Source organism: Mirounga angustirostris, unplaced genomic scaffold, assembly GCF_029215605.1.
Source record: "Mirounga angustirostris isolate CCGP_5_RB_7025 unplaced genomic scaffold, mMirAng1.0.hap1 SCAF_7, whole genome shotgun sequence".
In the NCBI taxonomy this organism is placed as follows: Eukaryota; Metazoa; Chordata; class Mammalia; order Carnivora; family Phocidae; genus Mirounga; species Mirounga angustirostris.
Genome location: NW_026991715.1, coordinates 68,621,681 through 68,640,731, shown reverse-complemented (window position 1 = coordinate 68,640,731; position 19,051 = coordinate 68,621,681). Strand labels below are relative to the sequence as shown.

General features: G+C 36.5%; 1 non-coding gene across 1 annotated transcript; it reads left to right on the top strand.

Annotated features, from left to right (window-relative positions):
* The first annotated feature begins 1,427 nt into the window (after window positions 1-1,427).
* On the top strand, window positions 1,428-1,532 carry LOC123836644 (U6 spliceosomal RNA). Its single transcript, XR_006789016.1, has one exon. It is a non-coding gene; the product is annotated as a U6 spliceosomal RNA (small nuclear RNA).
* The last annotated feature ends 17,519 nt before the right edge of the window (window positions 1,533-19,051 follow it).

Genomic DNA, 19,051 nt, shown 5'->3' with positions numbered 1-19,051 from the left:
AACCTCTTTGACATCGGCCACAGCAACTTTTTTCAAGATACATCTCCAAAGGCTAGTGAAACAAAAGCAAAAATGAACTTTTGGGACTTCATCAAGATAAAAAGCTTCTGCACAGCAAAGGAAACAGTCAACAAAACAAAGAGGCAACCCACAGAATGGGAGAAGATAGTTGCAAATGACACTACAGATAAAGGGCTGGTATCCAAGAGCTATAAAGAACTTCTCAAACTCAACACCCAAAAAACAAATAATCAAGTCAAAAAATGGGCAGAAGACATGAACAGACACTTCTTCAAAGAAGACATACAAATGGCTAACAGACACATGAAAAAATGTTCATCATCATTAGCCATCAGGAAAATTCAAATCAAAAACCACATTGAGATACCACCTTACACCAGTTAGAATGGCAAAAATTGACAAGGCAAGAAACAACAAATGTTGGAGAGGTTATGGAGAAAGGGGAACCCTCTTACACTGTTGGTGGGAATGCAAGTTGGTACAGCCACTTCGGAAAACAATGTGGAGGTGCCTCAAAAAATTAAAAATAGAGCTACCGTATGACCTAGCAATTGCACTACTGGGTATTTACCCCAAAGACACAGATGTAGTGAAAAGAAGGGCCATATGCACCCCAATGTTCATAGCAGCAATGTCCGCAATAGCAAACTGTGGAAAGAGCCAAGATGCCCTTCCACAGATGAATGGATAAAGATGTGGTACATATATGGAATGGAATATTACTCAGCCATCAGAAAGGATGGATATTCAACTTTTACATCAACATGGATGGGACTGGAGGAGATTATGCTAAGTGAAATAAGTCAAGCAGAGAAAGTCAATTATCATATGGTGTCACTTATTTGTGGAACATAAGGAATAGCATGGAGGACATTAAGAGAAGGAAGGGAAAAATGAAGGGGGGGGGAATCGGAGGGAGAGACAAACCATGAGAGACTATGGACTCTGAGAAACAAACTGAGGGTTTTAGAGGGGAGGGGGGTGGGGGGATGGGTTAGCCCGGTGATGGGTATTAAGGAGGGCACGTACTGCATGGAGCACTGGGTGTTATATGAAAACAATGAGTCATGGATCACTACAGCAAAAACTAATGATGTATTGTATGTTGACTAACATAATAAAATAAAATTAAAAAAAAAAACAAAAAAAAAAACAAAAAAAAAAAGACACCTCAGTGCTTCCAAAAGAGGTATGAGTTAGACATGAGACTAGGACAGGATCTCGAGCATAGTGTTATGCCAAGCATGGTACAACACTGGGGCGTTGCTGATTTTTCTTTTCCAAAGGGGCTGATGGTATAATTCTAATTGACTATTAGAAATAAAGTCTTAAGAGATTTAATAAATGCATCCTGTAAAAAGGTTACAAACTAATATGTAGTCATAACTTACTTTTGAAACTGGCTAGTGCTCACTTCGGCAGCACACATACTGCAGTAGGAACAATCTAGAGAAGATCAGTGTGGCCCCTGTAGAGAGGACATATACATTTGTGAAAAGATCTGTGTATGTCAGTGAGTGCCAGGGACTAGGGGATGTGGCAAAGATACTGACTACAAAGGAACACAGTGGAACTTTTGGGTGGTAACAAAAGTGTTCTGTATCATGATTGTAGTAGTGGTAACATGACTGTGTTCATTTGTCAAAACTCATCACACTGCAGTCTTACAGTTGGTGATTTTATTGTGTGTGAGTTACATCTCAATAAAGCTGAAAAAAGAATTCTGACTTTCTTTCACCCCATGCATTAATTGGGATAATACAATATCATGAAAATCACAGGGACTTTTCCCCTCTATTCTTTGCTTGAGGAATTCAGGCATGGCAGAACCAGCAGGTCTTTTAACAATTTATCAGCCTCTTGCAATCAAGTAAAAATTCACCATATTTAGATACTGAAACAAGTAATTATTTCAATGGAAAATCTAATAGTTGCTTATCCCTAAACTAAGGGAAATGTTGAGAAACATAGAAGGTATTTTTTCTATTCTTTTTTTTTTAAGATTTTATTTTTAAGTAATCTCTACACCTAATGTGGGGCTTGAACCTACAACCCCAAGATCAAGAGTTGCAAGCTCCCCAGGCTGAGCCAGCCAGGCACCCCTGGAAAGTAGAATGATCAATCATTAGTAATGTGTTCTCAAAAAACAAAAGACTTTAAGGACAAAGTCTTTCTTCAAGATAAAGATTATTATTCACCTTTTGATCACCAAGATCTAATTTCTTTCTCCAAACATTCAAGTTAAAACTTTGAAAAAAATATATATGCACATTATGTACATAAAATGAGTATGTGTTTTTCTGCCTCCAGTACATGCACTGAGGACAACAGAAGGTTGTTTGATGAAATCAATAATGTGGAAAAGAGTTACTTTTGTCTTTTCTCCATCTAGACTTTTTTTTTTTTTTTTGGCAGACCAGTCTGATGAGGTGGGAAAAAATGAAGCTTGAAGAAAAGAAAACTGAAGCTAAAAACAATAGAGAAGATTGATTAACCCCACGTTATCAGGTTAAGTGTCAACAGCAAGGAGCTACTGGGCTTCTGCAGTGTTTCCCTCTAAACTTTCAGCCTTACATCCGTCAAACCTCAAGATAACTATCCATCATGGAGTCAAAGTGGCGAACAACTGTGTGGTCCTCTGATAAGGGACAGTGTCACAATTTGTCTCCTTCTCTTCCCACAGATCGCCTCTAATGGGGTAAAGCCAGGCCACAACAGCTGCAAAGAGCCCAATGACATTCTTGAGTATAAAAGAAATCTCAGACAGTATGTACAGCAGGAATCTAAACAACATTCAAAAAGTATCTAAACTCAATGATTATTTACTTGTTCTATGACAATTGTATTTGTTCTTCCTGGACACTAATGTTGGTCAAACCACTTTTTAAATATAATTAAATGGCAGGATTATGATACACTTAAAAATGTGATGATGTTAACAATCCCCTGAGAGCTACAATGCAGCATCTATACAACTAAGTAACATTTAAAATCTGTAGCTGGACTATATTAGCATTTATGCAATGCCTACAAGGAGGTAATTCATCCATTTAGATGTACAACAGAGTATCACCTATGCCATTCAAAAATGGAGAGCCCCATCCTCTCTGCAAAAAAAAAAAAAAAAAAAAAATCAGCCTAACTAATGAAGAATGCTTAGTAGCATAGAAAATGACTATGTCATAATATTAGGAGAAAGAAAGCAAACTTTTAAAATATGAATTATTATTACAACTATGTTAATAAATATTCATGGGGAAAAAAGCGCTTGAAAGTTTACAAAGTATACCAATTGGTGTGTTAAAGTAGTGAGAATATGGACAATAATTTTTTCTGCTCTGTTCTATGAATGTTTTCAAAAATTATTTTATTCCTTCTTGACATTTTTTTCTCCACACACTTGAAAACTAACCAGGTTTACATTAAGATTCCCTTCCCTAACATTCCATATCTGCAAATATTAGTTTTAAAAGAAAGAGCTCTGAATCATCACCCGCAAGGAAGATGTCACCTCAAGCTGACCTGTAACTATCCTATCGTGGGCCAACAGATCCCAGCTTCTTAAGTAGGAAGCAGCTCTATTCAAGGATAGTGAGAAAAAAAGTAATCCTAGGTAATTGTTCCGAGGCCTTGTCTTGTCACTCTGTCTTTCCATGGAATGCAATAAAGTGGAAATGAGGGAGGAGAATGAAAGATTTATGTAATCAGTTCAGAATCTCATGGAACACCCTGATGGCCAAGCAAAGGAGTTATTCTGCTCCATCCTGAGCACATTTCTCCCCTTAAGCTACAGTATAACTTCTTTTGCCTTCACATCTGCTCTTGGAGTTCATTTTAGACTGATTTTATGTGTATGAAAATATTTAAGAGGGAAACACTGAGTTTCCCCAGGCTTCAAGCCACCTTCTGAGATGATAGCCCTTTAGCCCATATATGTCCCCCAACGTTCTCCAACAGTCATGGTATCTGAAGTACATTCTTTATTGTCTTAAAGGCATTTTAGTGTATTCAGTTTTTACCAAAATGCAGAAACCTATTAAAGAAGTGTAATTAGCTAGTATCATTTTCAGTTAACATTTATGTTGGGACTGGAAAAGGATATGGGCAAAACAAAACCTACAAGAATGAGACAGCAGCTAGGAGTAGGAACTGCCAAAACGGAGGGAAGTTTATTGAAAGGGAAGGGAGGAACAAAGCAAATGAAATCTGCAGCATTCACCATTTGATCCTGGGCCAATCCTGTTGATCCTTGTTGAGTAAAAAATGTGAACTTTAGAACCGGAACAATTTGGATTCAAATCCTATCTCTACTGCTTAGTAATTGTGAGGACATAGACCAGTTACCTAACCTGTCTCAATAGTGTTTTCCTTACCAGCCAAGAAGGAAAGTAACGTATACTTCATGAAAATATTTTAAGTAATAAATGAAATAATTGTGCATTTAATCATGTATAATCAAAACTTCACAAATGTTCATTACTATTCCCTTTTCCTTTTCTTCTCATTTTCTTCTGCAAATTAGGTATATTATATACTCCCTAAATCCACATTTGCAGTGAGTTTTGAAACCCTATTAAAAATAGTTGACCAATATCATTGTCTTCGTGATAGTCAAGACTAGATTTCCAAAGGCCATGCTGGCTCCTAAAGATTCTACTTTCTGTCTCAAAAAAAAAAAAAAAAAAATCCAGGTCTGTTTTCTAGCTTTTTCAGTAAATGGCATAGAAACTCCACTTGTATACTTCTTGGATGAACAATTCAAACTGCCTGTTCCATACTAATCTGTTACAGAATGTAATGAGCTCCCCAGATGTGGGCTGTTTGAGAGAGGAGCCACATGCAGAGATCAGTAGAGAAGTGACTCTCATCACAAGCCCCCAGATGAGGCCTCTAAAATTCAGAGGGCATCGCAAAAAGCTATGAGAAGCCCAGCTATGAGTGTGCAATGCCCACTGACTGTCCCAAATCTAAAGGTTTACTCAACCTGAAAAACTGCCAAAGATGTTGGTTCTTAATTAGCAACACATATATCCTGCAAACTGAATAGCAAAAAGGTTTTAATTGTAGTGTCTTTGGTTTGTCACATACAAGCTGTTTGGAGGTCCCAAATTCCAAACCATTATGAAAAAATCTTCCAAGGGTGTAGGGTAAGACATAACTAGAGTACAAGCCAGTTGGGTTGTTTTTTTTTTTTTTAATTATTGTTTTTTTGTTTTTTGTATCTACGGGTTGGAACTAAAAACAGTTCTAAAAAACAATCTGTGGCATGTTATTTGCTTTGTACCTGATCTTCTCATGAAGTCAGCAGGAGTTTTGCCACTGAAGGACTATGAGAAAGATGGTTTCTGCTAGAACCAAAACTGCTACCGATTATTCCAATTTGATGGGAAAATTAAGTCCATATTATGTGTAATAATAATCCATAAGCATGCTCTAACAGCATTTAGCATGCAAGCATTATTCCTGAGAGTACTTTCGAATAAAAACAAATGTGACTCAACCTTTAAACATGGATAATGATGAAATTTGGGGCTATTAGGCCAGAAATAGAATGAAATTCCTAACATAAAAAATGAGGGATACTTTCTCTTTGCTTTACATTTCAAAAGCAAAAAAGGAAAAAAAAATATTTTTACTGAACCTTTTTCATCCATGAGGAACCACCTCACACACACACACACCCTAATACATGAACGTATCTTCTGGAGTGCTAAGCATGTGATATACATGATAAAGCATTGCTATTCCCAGAAATATGGCTCTAAAATAGTCATATGTGACTATTCAATGAAAAGAGTGTTTAGGATAGCCCAATTTGAGAAAGCTGTGTTACAAGATCAGATTCTATTTTTAGGCTGGATTTTTCTAGACAGATGTGAAAACCCATAAAGAGGATTTTAAAAGTGTTATTACTGGTAAGTTATTGCACCCTTAATGTGGTCCGTACTGTGGCAATAGAAACTTCAGGAAAACATCTTTTCTTTCTGTCTCTTTCTCTCTTTAAACTTTATTTATAGCCTTGCAAAAGACTAGCATTCACATAACCCGCCTTTGCAGGCATGCCAGAAGATTAATGATATCGCAGTGTTCTTGAGAACAAAAATGTGTCTACCACTGTGTTGAATAATCTCTCCTTTCACACATTAAAAGTGAGATGAGGCCTACTTTAGAAAGCAAGGACAATGTGTCGCAAAGAGTTAGTTGGCTTAAAGACATACCCGTATTGCTATCCTGAATCACAAATTGTTTTCATGCATGTTATCTTGAGAATAAGAAAGCTTTTATCACCATCCCTTTTTTTAAATTTACATAGAGCCTCGAAATCTGACTTTTTCCAGCATTTTTTACAATCTGTTGCTTGTAAGAATTGAGAATTTAGAGAAAATTGTTCATTGTGACCTCTTTTATATCTACTCTACTGAAATTTAGCTAACAAGAGTGAAAGCTATTTAAAGATTTAAATATGATAGATGCAGTCTATCATACAAAATTATATGATATATCTTGATGGAGGCTACTTTTGCTTAGCTTATAGTAATAACTCAATTTTTATTAAAACTTTTTCTGATGCTGTGTACCATGCTAAGTGTTCAATATATATTATCTCATTTAATCCTTGTGAAAATCCAATAAGATAGTTACTACTATTACTCCTCCCTGATGCAGGAGAGAATTTATGTTTAGAGAGATATAGGACTCACCCTAAGTCACTCCTCCTATAAGTGACAGAACCACAATTCAAATCTAGGTTCGGGGAACTTCGATGCCATGCTCTTAATCACTATGATATACTGCCTCTTGGGCAATATTCATTTAATATAGACTTTTATTCAACCAGGTAATACTTAGAGACTGCTTATAATTTTCAGGAATTTTGTCACCAGTATTTAGGTATATGCCATATACCAGTCACTGTCACTGGCCTTTGGAATCATAAAAGTGAGTAAAACACAATTCTTTCTCCCCAAATGTAAGTGGGGCCAACAGAGCCAACTCAAGACCTTCTCAGGGTCTAATCATTCAGAGTCTTCTAAATCCACCTAACCTCATATAAAACATTAAAATGCACTCACCTCTCACATTTAATATAATCGCATAACTACATATGAGTTGTGTTACATTTGCTTGAGATTATTTTTATGGGCATTTTAATAGTCAATAATTTTTCATAACTTATAGCCAATATATGTTTTTTTTCCAGAGTCCCAGACATTTTTACCCAGGTTCTCTGCCTATAATGCCTAAACAGTACATTGGCCCTAGTGAGAAGGACTGAAAAGCAAGCTAGGAAAGTGACACAATGTGGTAAGAAAATAATACAGATATGTGCAAAGAATCATGGGAGCCAAAGGTATCACTTCACAGGTTAAAGGACATTGAAGGAAAATCTTGGGGTATGAGTAGGAGTTCATCAGGTAACAAAATCCTCATTTACAAAGCTATTGAGCTACAAAATTATATGATATATCCAAGAAATGTCAAATAATACCCTGTGACTTAAGAACACTATTTGGGCAGCATGATAGAAGATAGAGATGGAGGTTTATAATTCAACGTCTTTTCATTGTATGTTTTCCTTTACTGGAAGGAAATTTTAATATATATTAAACTGAAAATTCTGTTTTCTTTACTGTACTGAACTTAGCAGCTTGGTGTTCTCTAAAACATAATATAAATTATAATTAATATTCTTTAGCAGATACTATTTTATTGCCAATTTTCCTAAAGGAACTACACTGTTTAATTAAGAATACTGATTCATCAGTAAGTATTTATAAATCTGGGCTACTATGCTACATATATGTACAATTATACTATTTATAGTTTGTATCATATATACAGTATAAAGATTAATTATGTATGTATACTACATACCGTAAGTATAGTATAGATGAGAATAGTAAATACAGGGGCGCCTGGGTGACTCAGATGGTTAAGCGTCTGCCTTTGGCTCAGGTCATGATCCCAGGATCCTGGGATGGAGCCCCAGGTTGGACTCCCTGCTCAGTGGGGAGTCTGCTTCTTCCCCTGCCTCTGCTCTTTGCCGCCTTGTGCGCTCACTCTCTCTCTCAAATAATGAATAGTAAATATAGAGCCTGTGTGTATATATATACATATATGTGTATATGTATCAGGGATTATATATAAGATTTATGTTCACAACCTTAAATTTTCTTCCTAAATTATGGAATATGTCCAGCAGAACTGACCAAATCCTTTATTTTCCGTTAAAATTTTTAGGTGAAAAACCTGACCAACAAAAAAAGTCTTTGAAAGTAAATGAAAATGTTAAAAAAAAAGTAAATGAAAAGGTTTGAGGGTGAAACCATCTGTACAAGTGGGAAAAATTTAGTTTGTAACCTTTTTTTAAGTAGTTCTCTTGAAAATATTTAATATGTTAAAAATAGTGTGTCTTCTTTAATAACTTAGTTCAATAGAAGGGGAAGATAAAACAAATAGCTCAGTAACGGAGTCTCTGAATTAAGTATCTTTTAAAATGCTGGAGTGAAGATGCTGCTCTATATTTGTTGGTAGTTAGAAATGGGGGGAGGGTTCTGAGAATAAGACCAACTAAAATAATAAACCAACCAAACAGAATACTACTACTACAAATTCAAAGCTATGTCATCTGAGAACTCTTGGTCTAAATGAAAACAAAAGATTATGGAATTGGGAGTTTATCAAATAAATGAGCTTTCACCTAGTGAAGTAGTAGGAAAAAGGATGAATAATCATTTTAAAACACAGGCTGAAAAAAATTAGGACACACAATGCAAAAAAATTAATATAAAAAAAGTCACAGGACTGAGAAAAATTCTCCCCTCAAAATATAATGTGAAAGCTTTAGACCTATGCTTACTAAAATAAATTGGCTGAAAAAAATACAACATGTATGACTATGGCCAGACAAGCCTTGGATTGCTTCCTAATGCCTAGAGATTTGTGCTGAGACTGACACCAGATTATATTATGTTGTAATGGCATCAAATGGGGCTCACCCCAAGGTCACAAAATTCTGTGCCTTAAAATCTTACTCCTAGTTTACTCTTTGTTTATTTGTACTGATGTTCTAATGAAATTCTCTATTTTCTCTTTTTTTTAAAAAAAAAGCAAATGATGAGCTTTGACACATTTCTCACTAGTCTTGTTTGAAAGTCACAACTTATTATACAGACACATATATTTTTATCCTTTACATTCTAAATGACCAACATTAAGCTACATGTTAAGGATATAACCTTGAAAAATATGGACATGAGGGGCGCCTGGGTGGCACAGTCCATTAATCGTCCAACTCTTGGTTTCAGCTCTGGTCATGATCTCAGGGTCATGGGATCAAGCCCCACATCAGGCTCCGAGCTTGGGGCGGAGTCTAATTGGGACTCTCTCTCACTCTCCCTCTGCCCCTCACTTCTGTTTTCTCTCTCACTCAAGTCAATAAATAAGTCTTTAAAAAAGAAAAAGAAAGAAAAATATGGACATGATCCTTGCCCTGTTGGAGTTTAAATCCAATAGGGACAGAGAGGTAAACAGACAATTGGAAAACAACATAATACATGTTATAATAAAAAAAAGTAAAGGGGTTATGAGAAATGTCAAGAGAAATTATTTGGAGGAATCAATATTTTGCTTCCTAGAAGAAATAAAATCTAAGCTAAGACCTAAAGTATAATAATCAACTGAGACAGAGAAGGGTGGGGAAATTAGGGAAATGTTTCAGGCAGGAGAAACAGCATGTACAAAATGCCAGAGGTAGGAAGGCATGGATTCTATGGAGGTGTGAAAATTGGAGAGATAAGCAAAGGCCAGTTCACACATGGCCTTATACAGCATGTCAAGGAAGAGTATTTTCAAGCTGAAGAAGAACATAATTAGGTTTGCTCTGTAGAATCATCTGCTATATTCTATGGAGAGAGTTGAAGACAAGACTAGAGGTAGGGAGACCAATTGTAACAGTGTTGTAGTAGGTCAAGCAAGAGGCAAATTAGAGGACAGAGAGTTGAGATAAAGTAAGATTAAGGAAATATTTAAGATAAAAATATATAAGGCCTCATATGTGGTGAGCAGGGGGAGGAATGAAAGAAACAAACATAACCTTCAGATTTAATGAGCAGCTGGGTAAAGGATGGTACCATTTAATGGGTTGGAGGGTGTGGTGGGGGGCTGTGAGACAGGGAAGATGACAGGTTGAATTTTCAACATGTTCAGTATGAAGTTCATAGGGGATGCCTAGTAGGCAGGTGGATACAGAAGTCTGATGCTCAGTACTGAGGTCTAGGCTAGAAACAGAAATTTGGAATTAATCAGATTATAGGTTCTGTAAGAATTCAAATCCTAAAACCAAGTAAGACTGGCCAAGGGAAATGGATAGAATAAGAAGAGCTAAGTGACAAAGTCTGAGCCTTGACAAAGCTTAACATTTAGGGAATGAAAAGAAAAGGAGTACTCAAAAAGGACTGTAGAAGAGATTGCAGAGAAAACTTGATGGAAACAGAAATTTAGAATTAATCAGATTATAGGTTCTGTAAGAATTCAAATCCTAAAACCAAGTAAGACTGGCCAAGGGAAATGGATAGAATAAGAAGAGCTAAGTGACAAAGTCTGAGCCTTGACAAAGCCTAACATTTAGGGAATGAAAAGAAAAGGAGTACTCAAAAAGGACTGTAGAAGAGATTGCAGAGAAAAGAAAGAGGGAGTCCTCAACAGTGTCCAATATGGTTGAGAAGTCAAGCAAGACAAAAAAAAAAAAAAAGAGAGAGAGAGAGAGAGAGAAGTCAAGCAAGGCAAGGATTTAAGAGGCATCTATTCTTGTAGAGATTGGTGACAAAGAAGATAGACTATTAGCATATATAAAAATACATGTGTGTGTATATACATACATATACACATATGTATGTCTTTAAACACACTCATTCAATTATCATAACAACATCATCTGATAGGTACTGTTAATATGCTTTTATCAAGATGAGAAAATGGAGACACAAAGAGACAATTTTTCCAAGGTTACACAGCTAGTAAGTGGTAGAGCCAGAAATTGAAATTGGTTGAGGACTTGAGTGGGAGGTGAAGGAATATAGATTGGGAGTGCAGATAACTCTTTCTAGCAATATCACTGATTTCAAAGATAGTTTTCTTTGGGCAGATTGTCTCTGCTAATCAGGTTCAAGCTATGTGGTGAGTGCTACCCAAATTGCAGACTGACTCTCGAGATAACAAATGGCTTGTGGAAAAATGCTTTTAAAAATCCAATGTGTTCAAATGGCAGCGATAACAACATGAAAATTTTTTTTTCCAATGTACCTTCTCCATGAATTTTGAAAACAGTACACTATTGTTGCTCCTTAAACCTAAAACAAGTGTAAACCTGCCTGGAGCTACTCTAAGAATCATTCCAACAAAGTTCTCCCAATGAATCCACCAAAATAACTAGAATGTTGAACAATGAGTTTTAATTGTTAGTACATCTTTATGAAATACCCGTTACGTGTATGCATTGTCTGTTTAGAGTGCTGTCCTTCCAGAAACATCTTTAGGAAGCCAGGATCCATTTGGTCAATTTGCGCCACCATAGGAAATTAGTTAAATGATAAATTGTCACAAAATTGAAATTTCTTAGTATGGGTGAAATACCACTGATTCGTGTCAAAGAGAAGAAATTCCTCCATAATTTTCTTTTCATTTCCAAATATTTGGGGAATATTGCATAGCCACATTCATCATCTGCTAGTATCTTATTATAAACCATTGTTGGATGAGAAACCACATTAAAGTATTTGCTATTTGCAGGATTTACTACTCTAGTATAAGTAAGTTTTAACATGGTATGACTGAGAGCATAATTATAATTAGAAAATCTCTTTTTAAACCAGATTTAGAAACAGAGTGATCTCTGGAGCTTTAAAAAAGGTGAAAAAAAGATACTTAAGTAAAATTATTAAAATTATGATAGGCCAGCAGTTTTTGGAAAGTTTAGGAAACCATCATTCAATTACAATGTTCAATTTGGTAGTCTGTTTTCTGTCTCTTCATTTAAAAAAAAAAAAATTATATCCAGAAAAGAAAACCAATAGTGTGTACGGTTGGCCTCAAGATTTTTCTTTGGCCAAAACTGCCTATTTTCCATAATTGAATTTCCCAGTGACAGTCCCATGAACTTTATTGCCAGGTTGACTAGCCAAAGATACTCTATTGTCCCCCTACCATACGAAGAATTGAAGGGATGCTGAACACAACTAACATGAAATTGGGAAAGACAATGATTTGTTTTTAACCGCAAACGGCATAATAATACTTAGATGAGCCAAAATTTTGGAACAAAATAAGTTTGTTTCCAATATTCTAATATGTTACATTGGCCATGTCAAAATGAGGTTACATTGTCCCTAGGACAACCCTGAGATTCCTGAGGCACTCCTCCAAACCTCACTGTTCTACTAAACATGAAGTCTATCCTGTCACCTCAGAAAGAGGTTACAGTGCCCTCCTCCACTGACAAGAGACACCTAGGAGTTGTAGCCCTGTGCTTGGCCACAGGCCTTATTTTAGCATTAGACACCTGATTTTCAAAGGTTATCTTTCCTAAATTAAAGGAAGAGTGAGACTGATGATGTGAGGGCTCCCCTGTGCTGACTGTGGTTTGCTTACCTAAGATCCTGTAAGTTTCCCAGTAAGAAACCATACCTTCCAGGTGATAAATGGGTCAAATTCACAGAATATTACAAGTGTGGGAGGGAGGCTGGGAGAAAAGGAGGCTTTCTTGCTTTCTATTTCCAGAATGTAGTGTAACTGGGATACTCACAAGATTTGGTCGAAAGAAAGAAAGAAAGCCAGGAAGTAATAGAAAAGTGCTAACAGAATAACTAGGAAACACCTTCATGATCTCTTTCTTTTTATTTTTCTACTACTAAGTATTTTTTGTACTCTCTTCTTTATTTTTAACCACTTCTCTCCTCCATCCTATTTTTCCTAATGTCCCCTCTTAAATGTAAAATATCCGTAATTGTCACTGCAATTATGTGATCCAGTGGGATCTGTACATAAATCCTTTGATTCAGACAATTACCATTAGATTCAAACATAATGACCCAGTAGATACCTGCCTTATATGAACTCTTACTACCCACAACACAGAAAATCCACTTGCACTGCCCTTCCTTTATTCCAAGGGTTATTACTAAGACCAGATAAACATGACCTCCCACACCATTTTCATTCTAGAATCAGGAATCCTCACTGAACATACTTGTTTCCATCCTATTCCCAATTCCCTTTCTCTTCTGGCTGATAAAGAATACTGAAGTCCTGGGGTGCCTGGGTGGCTCAGTCGTTAGCTGTCTGCCTTCGGCTCAGGTCATGATCCCAGAGTCCTGGGATCGAGCCTGGCATTGGGCTCCCTTCTTGGTGGGAAGCCTGCTTCTCCCTCTCCCACTCCCCCTGCTTGTGTTCCCTCTCTCGCTGTGTCTCTCTCTGTCAAATAAATAAAATATTTTTTAAAAATAAAAAAAATAAAAAATAAAAAATACTGAAGTCCTGGGTCTCAGGCCAAGCTACCAAGAAGTATAAAAGAACACAATAAACAGGAGAATTGGAGAAAACGAGTTTCCATGTTAGTCTTGATAAATGAGGAATTGCTATCTAGCTTTCTTGCCTCCTAGTTTCATCTCCCTCTTATGTTAGTGAAGGAGCAATCTCCTTTTTGCTTTCTCAGTAATAACCATCAATCTTATCTATCAGAACCTTCAATATCCTAAATTAGCTTTAGTTTTTGCAATAAAAGTTGGCATGAAGTCTCTTTTTTTTTTCCCCAGAAATGATATATGCAGCTAGAAATCAGGTACCCTGAAGTCTACATTCCTCACTCATTAAAGACAATTAATAATCCATTTTGGCTCACAGAAGGTAAATATTCCATCATCAATTTCTTCTTCCATTTTCTAAGCAGAGACTCTTGAAGACACTTGGTGAGCACATTGACTAAGACTACAGAATCAGCTGATGTTAAAGCCATCATAATGGGTGTTCTTCATAGGTTCATTACCTATTTCCCTTTTCTTCTAGCTTACTTGGTCAATTTATATAAAGCACCTGTTTTTTCAACCAGCTACATTATATTGTTGACTATAGTAGCAAGACCAATGTCAGAGACAGGTAGATTTAGGGTGGCTTGGCTCTGTATCCTGACAGATATGACTATTATTCCTTGTCATTTTGTCAGAAGCATCTTAAAACCCAGAAAGAATCTATAGAGACCAAATGACCCATCCCTCTGTCTTCATACTTCTAAAGGATTATTTTTCATATTTGAGGCACCTGAGGTCCAAAGAGGTTAAGGGACTTTCTGGATGTCCCTCTGTTAACAGTAAAAGGCAACAAATAGCCCATACCTCCACACACTCTTATGCATAATACTATATGCTATTTACTACACCCATGAAAGACAAAGTAAAATAGTCTGTTTTATGCTGTCAATAAGTTTGTAATCTTGAAAAAATCCATCATCTACACATAACACCCCAAACACCATATTCCAGTGAATCAGCCTACCAACTATGTGAACTGGAATAAAGTACCAACTTCTCTAAACCTCAAATTCCATTTTCATAAGATGAAGAAAATAATAATAATTTTCTTAGAGTTTTTTGAGGACTAAATGAGTTAATACAGAGAAAGTTCCTAAACAGTGCCTAGCATGTATTAGGCTTTCAATAAACAGTAGCTATTATTTTATTATATTATTAGTCACCAAATCCTGGTGATTTAGATATTAAAATAATTTCTCTTACAGCTTGAATGAGATGTATTTAGGAAAAATTAAAAATAAAGTACTGCTTTAAAACTGCAGGTAGTAAACATGAAATATTAGCCCAAGAAACTGTAGAGGCTAGATACATAAGCAGCTACTTAAAGGGGTTATATAAACGCGGCATTAACAGTTGACAAGAAGGAAAAAAGACTGATGTGAGGATCCATGCTTGAGGTTGACAGTAAAAGATGGAAACTTTGCTCTTACCAATGTGCTTTGCTGTTATTACCAGATTTAGCATAGCATGGCGCCATTAGGTAGCAATGCAGCTTCTATTACATTAATTGAAGGCAGTCTATCCAAAATCCCTCACTTCTTCAAAGAACACGTAGGAATGGTCAAAGCTCAGAGGTGGAGATGCATGTTGTGTAGAAGGGGCAAAATACAGTGGCTCCTTGCATGTCCAATTTCGTATGTTTTAGGTAGCAATGCAGCTTCTATTACATTAATTGAAGGCAGTCTATCCAAAATCCCTCACTTCTTCAAAGAACATGTAGGAATGGTCAAAGCTCAGAGGTGGAGATGCATGTTGTGTAGAAGGGACAAAATACAGTGGCTCCTTGCATGTCCAATTTCGTATGTTTTAAGAGATTGCTTATGGGTAACAAGTATGATACGAACAAAATGCTATGCTAATCGTTTTCCTACTGGAGGCGCCGGTGAGACCTCTCAGCATGTGCCGCACCCACCTGCATGCGGAGCACTGCCACCACTGGGTAGCCGCTTCTCTTACCTTTCTAACGCAGTGCATCTGGGTCTCTGTGGTGCAGGGGGTGCTTCAGCCTCATCCCCAGCTTCTAGGATTCTTTCAGTGGTGCCTTGTTCATAAATAGTTGTTACCTGTTCTTCTTGTGCGGAGGCGCGAAGTCAGAGACCATCGATCCGCCATCTTGGTGATGTCCCTCTCCCTCCTTCCAGCAGCAAATGATACAATCGGTCTCCTTCACGTCTTTGAAATGCCGACTTCACTGGCATTTAAAGCACCACACCACCTACTCATTTTGCTCTGTAACCATTCTAGCCATCCAATTGTGACTGTGCACTGCATGCCAATGTTATTCTTTTAAACCCCAAAAGAATAAGCCCATCCAATGACAGAGTTTTTAAGTATCTTGGTAAATGAGACTTTTTTTACTAGAATTTGGATATTTCTACGTCCTACTAACACCAGGACTGAATTATGACAATGACCATTAGCCAGGAATTTGCAAGACTGCTTCTTTACAAAGAGACCATTGGCATTATAGATCAGCATTCCTTTAAGAATGAAGATTCAGGGGCGCCTGGGTGGCTCAGTTGGTTAAGCATCTGCCTTGGCTCAGGTCATGATCCCAGACTCCAGGATTGAGCCCCATATCCGGCTCCCCGCTGAGCAGGGAGTCTGCTTCTCCCTCTGCCCCTCCCCCTGCATGTGCTCTCTCTCTCTCTCAAATAAATAAATAAAATCTTAAAAAAAAAAAAAAGGAATGAAGATTCAGATTGGTTTTTAACCTTGTTGGAACTCCATTACCCCTTTGCTGGTTAAGTATACTGGGCAGAGTGGTGAACTAGTGAGCCCTGGAAAGGCCTCATGCCATCATTCAGTGTTCTAATAACCTTTTTTTTTTTTTCATATCAGCTCTTCTGCATATAGAAGAACAATTCATACACTTGCTAAAGCTAGAGAAGTGAAGCATCCAGAGATATTGCTTTCCAATAAAGTAATAATGCTCCATTAGCTGTTTTGCTGTTACATGTTTTACCACAGACATCTCTTCTTTAAGCTGCCTTCCCATATGTGGCCCTGTGATAAATTTTATCAGTGGTCAGCGGGACAGGGCTGCAGGCTGGGCAAGGAGCACAGTGGCTTTTTATCTAGCTTAGTTCCCCCTGCCATGCCCCCCACCCAAAGCAGCATTTTCTTGGCGTAATTTATGTTGTGGCATTTCTGTCAGTAGATGTGGTGTCAGCAATTTGTGTTCCTAATGGAAGTTTACATGGAAATGAGATACTTAGCCACAGAATAACATTAAGGATGGGATAAAACTAATAAAAATTATAATGCAAAGGTGTTGGTGCCTGCTCGTGTATTTTTTTAAATTCTGAAACAAAGATTGTCTTTTGCCAGAAAAGTTTGTTTTCCAAATCTAAAATACTGGCATATGAGTAATATGTATAGTGCACCCATTCACAGTTAAAGCTAAAATTGTGTCAGCACATATATTAGAAGCTTCTACATTCCAGAAGCCTTATAGCACTGTCATAATATTTTAAAATAAATTTTCTTTTTCTTTCTTTCTTTCTTTCTTTCTTTCTTTCCTTTCTTTCTTCCTAAATTTAAAATTTTAGAACCCAGAAGGTTTAACCAAAATCTGTGGTGTTGGAACCTTGGGAAAAATATGTACATATGATGTGTATTTTTGTAAAGTTAAAAAACTCAGCCCAGTGCAAGTTTTATTGAAGAAATCATTTCACTGATTGAATAATCTTTGTCCCCATATGGTTTACCATAATAAGATTTTCAATTATTCCATTGCAGGATATTGAGAGCATTTAGAAATAGCTGTGTGCTGCATTAGAAATGAAATAGAAGCATTGTTTAGGCTCCTTAACCAAAGGATCCTGAGATAGCCCAAGCCTAGCGTTATTTAGACTCTCAACCTGTCTATCTTAAAAAAAGCTTTTTACACAAATGGGATCTTCACTCATTCTGAGTTGCTGCAGACAGCAGAAGCAGAGGTAGTGCTCTTTCATGTGTCTACAACCTCTGTTGCCATCACATTCTTTTCCTCAGAGACAACATGTTTCCCAAGAAGCAAAGAATGAACATGGACATCGGGAATCCTTGAGATGGAATTTTACTACATTATCATAGGAAACTTCCTGCTATTGAGTCAGCAACAAGCAGATTTTATCACTTACATTTTCATGTTTTTAAAGTATTTTAAAAATAATGGGTTTAAAGTATTTTTAATGTATCTTAATGACATTTTTCCCCTTAACTAAAATTTCATGGTTGACCCATCCATCATCTGGATTCTATCTTTAAGTATTTGGTAATATTCCGAGCTGAATGTGAAATGATACTTATTTTATGCACAAAGATGTTCAGAAGGGGAGATTTGCTTCTGCGAGCGATGCCTGCATTTCTGAAACAGTTTTCCTCAAGTCAAACTGGCAAGAAAGACCTGAACTCCATTAGTTGAAAAATTTCACCCTTTTGAAATGATTTAAGGACCTGTCCTTAGTAATTTTGATTAAAGATGAATGTTTTGAAATTCAGTCCCTATATCCAAGGTGTATCTACCAGAGTCCTGCTAGAATTTCGCATAGACAGCAGAGCAACAAACACAACTTACACATACCAAAATGCCAATATATGTATTCAGCTTTGTAAATACGCCTTTAAAAATACTTCACCATATTTAGCCACTCCTAAATATGTATTTGCACAAGTCTACACACTGTAAGTGTTTACCTGGGAGACAGGAAAGGTCTCTCTGGTAAATAATATGGGTTTTATAGCCTTTAATGAAGGAATTTTTTGTTTGCTATATAAAAAAATCAGCTCCTCTCAGTTATAATTTAATAAAATTTTTCTTTCCCTGTAAATTTACTGCATAGCACTTGAGGTAAAGCCCTGCAATGTTTAAAAAGAAAAAAAAAAGACAACACTAGTGTTATCTTTGGGTACAGAGTGGCTTTGATTCATTTTGCTAAAAACTACAGAGGGTAGAAAGCATGGATATGATTTCCGAAAACCAAACAAATAAAAATAACCCGTCAGATATATTTTAGAGCTAAGGCTATTGAGTAATTACCTATTTTTTCAGGTTTAAAAGAAATCAAAATCTTTGGGAAGATCCAGATGATTTAAACTACTTGGCCCTGAATTTTCTAGATCATTGACTTAATTTTATACTTTATATTACATGAGTGGGTATGGGTTAAGGGTTTTCAACTGATAAGCAAAACTGTGTTAAATCCAACATATGAACAAATTCTTACAGAAAAGCAGCATTGCCCAGTACACCAGTCCAAGGACTCGAAATGTTCAGTGCATACTCTTAGCTTGCAAATACATGGCCTTGAGCAATGGAGTTGATCTGACTTACGCTTTTGAATTTGTAAATTAGCTTGTGATCTACCTAGATCTAATGAATGATGGATCTGTACTCATATATTAAGTACTGAATATTAATAGAGAAAAAATATGTTTTTAAAGAAGACATGTTTTCCTTTTTT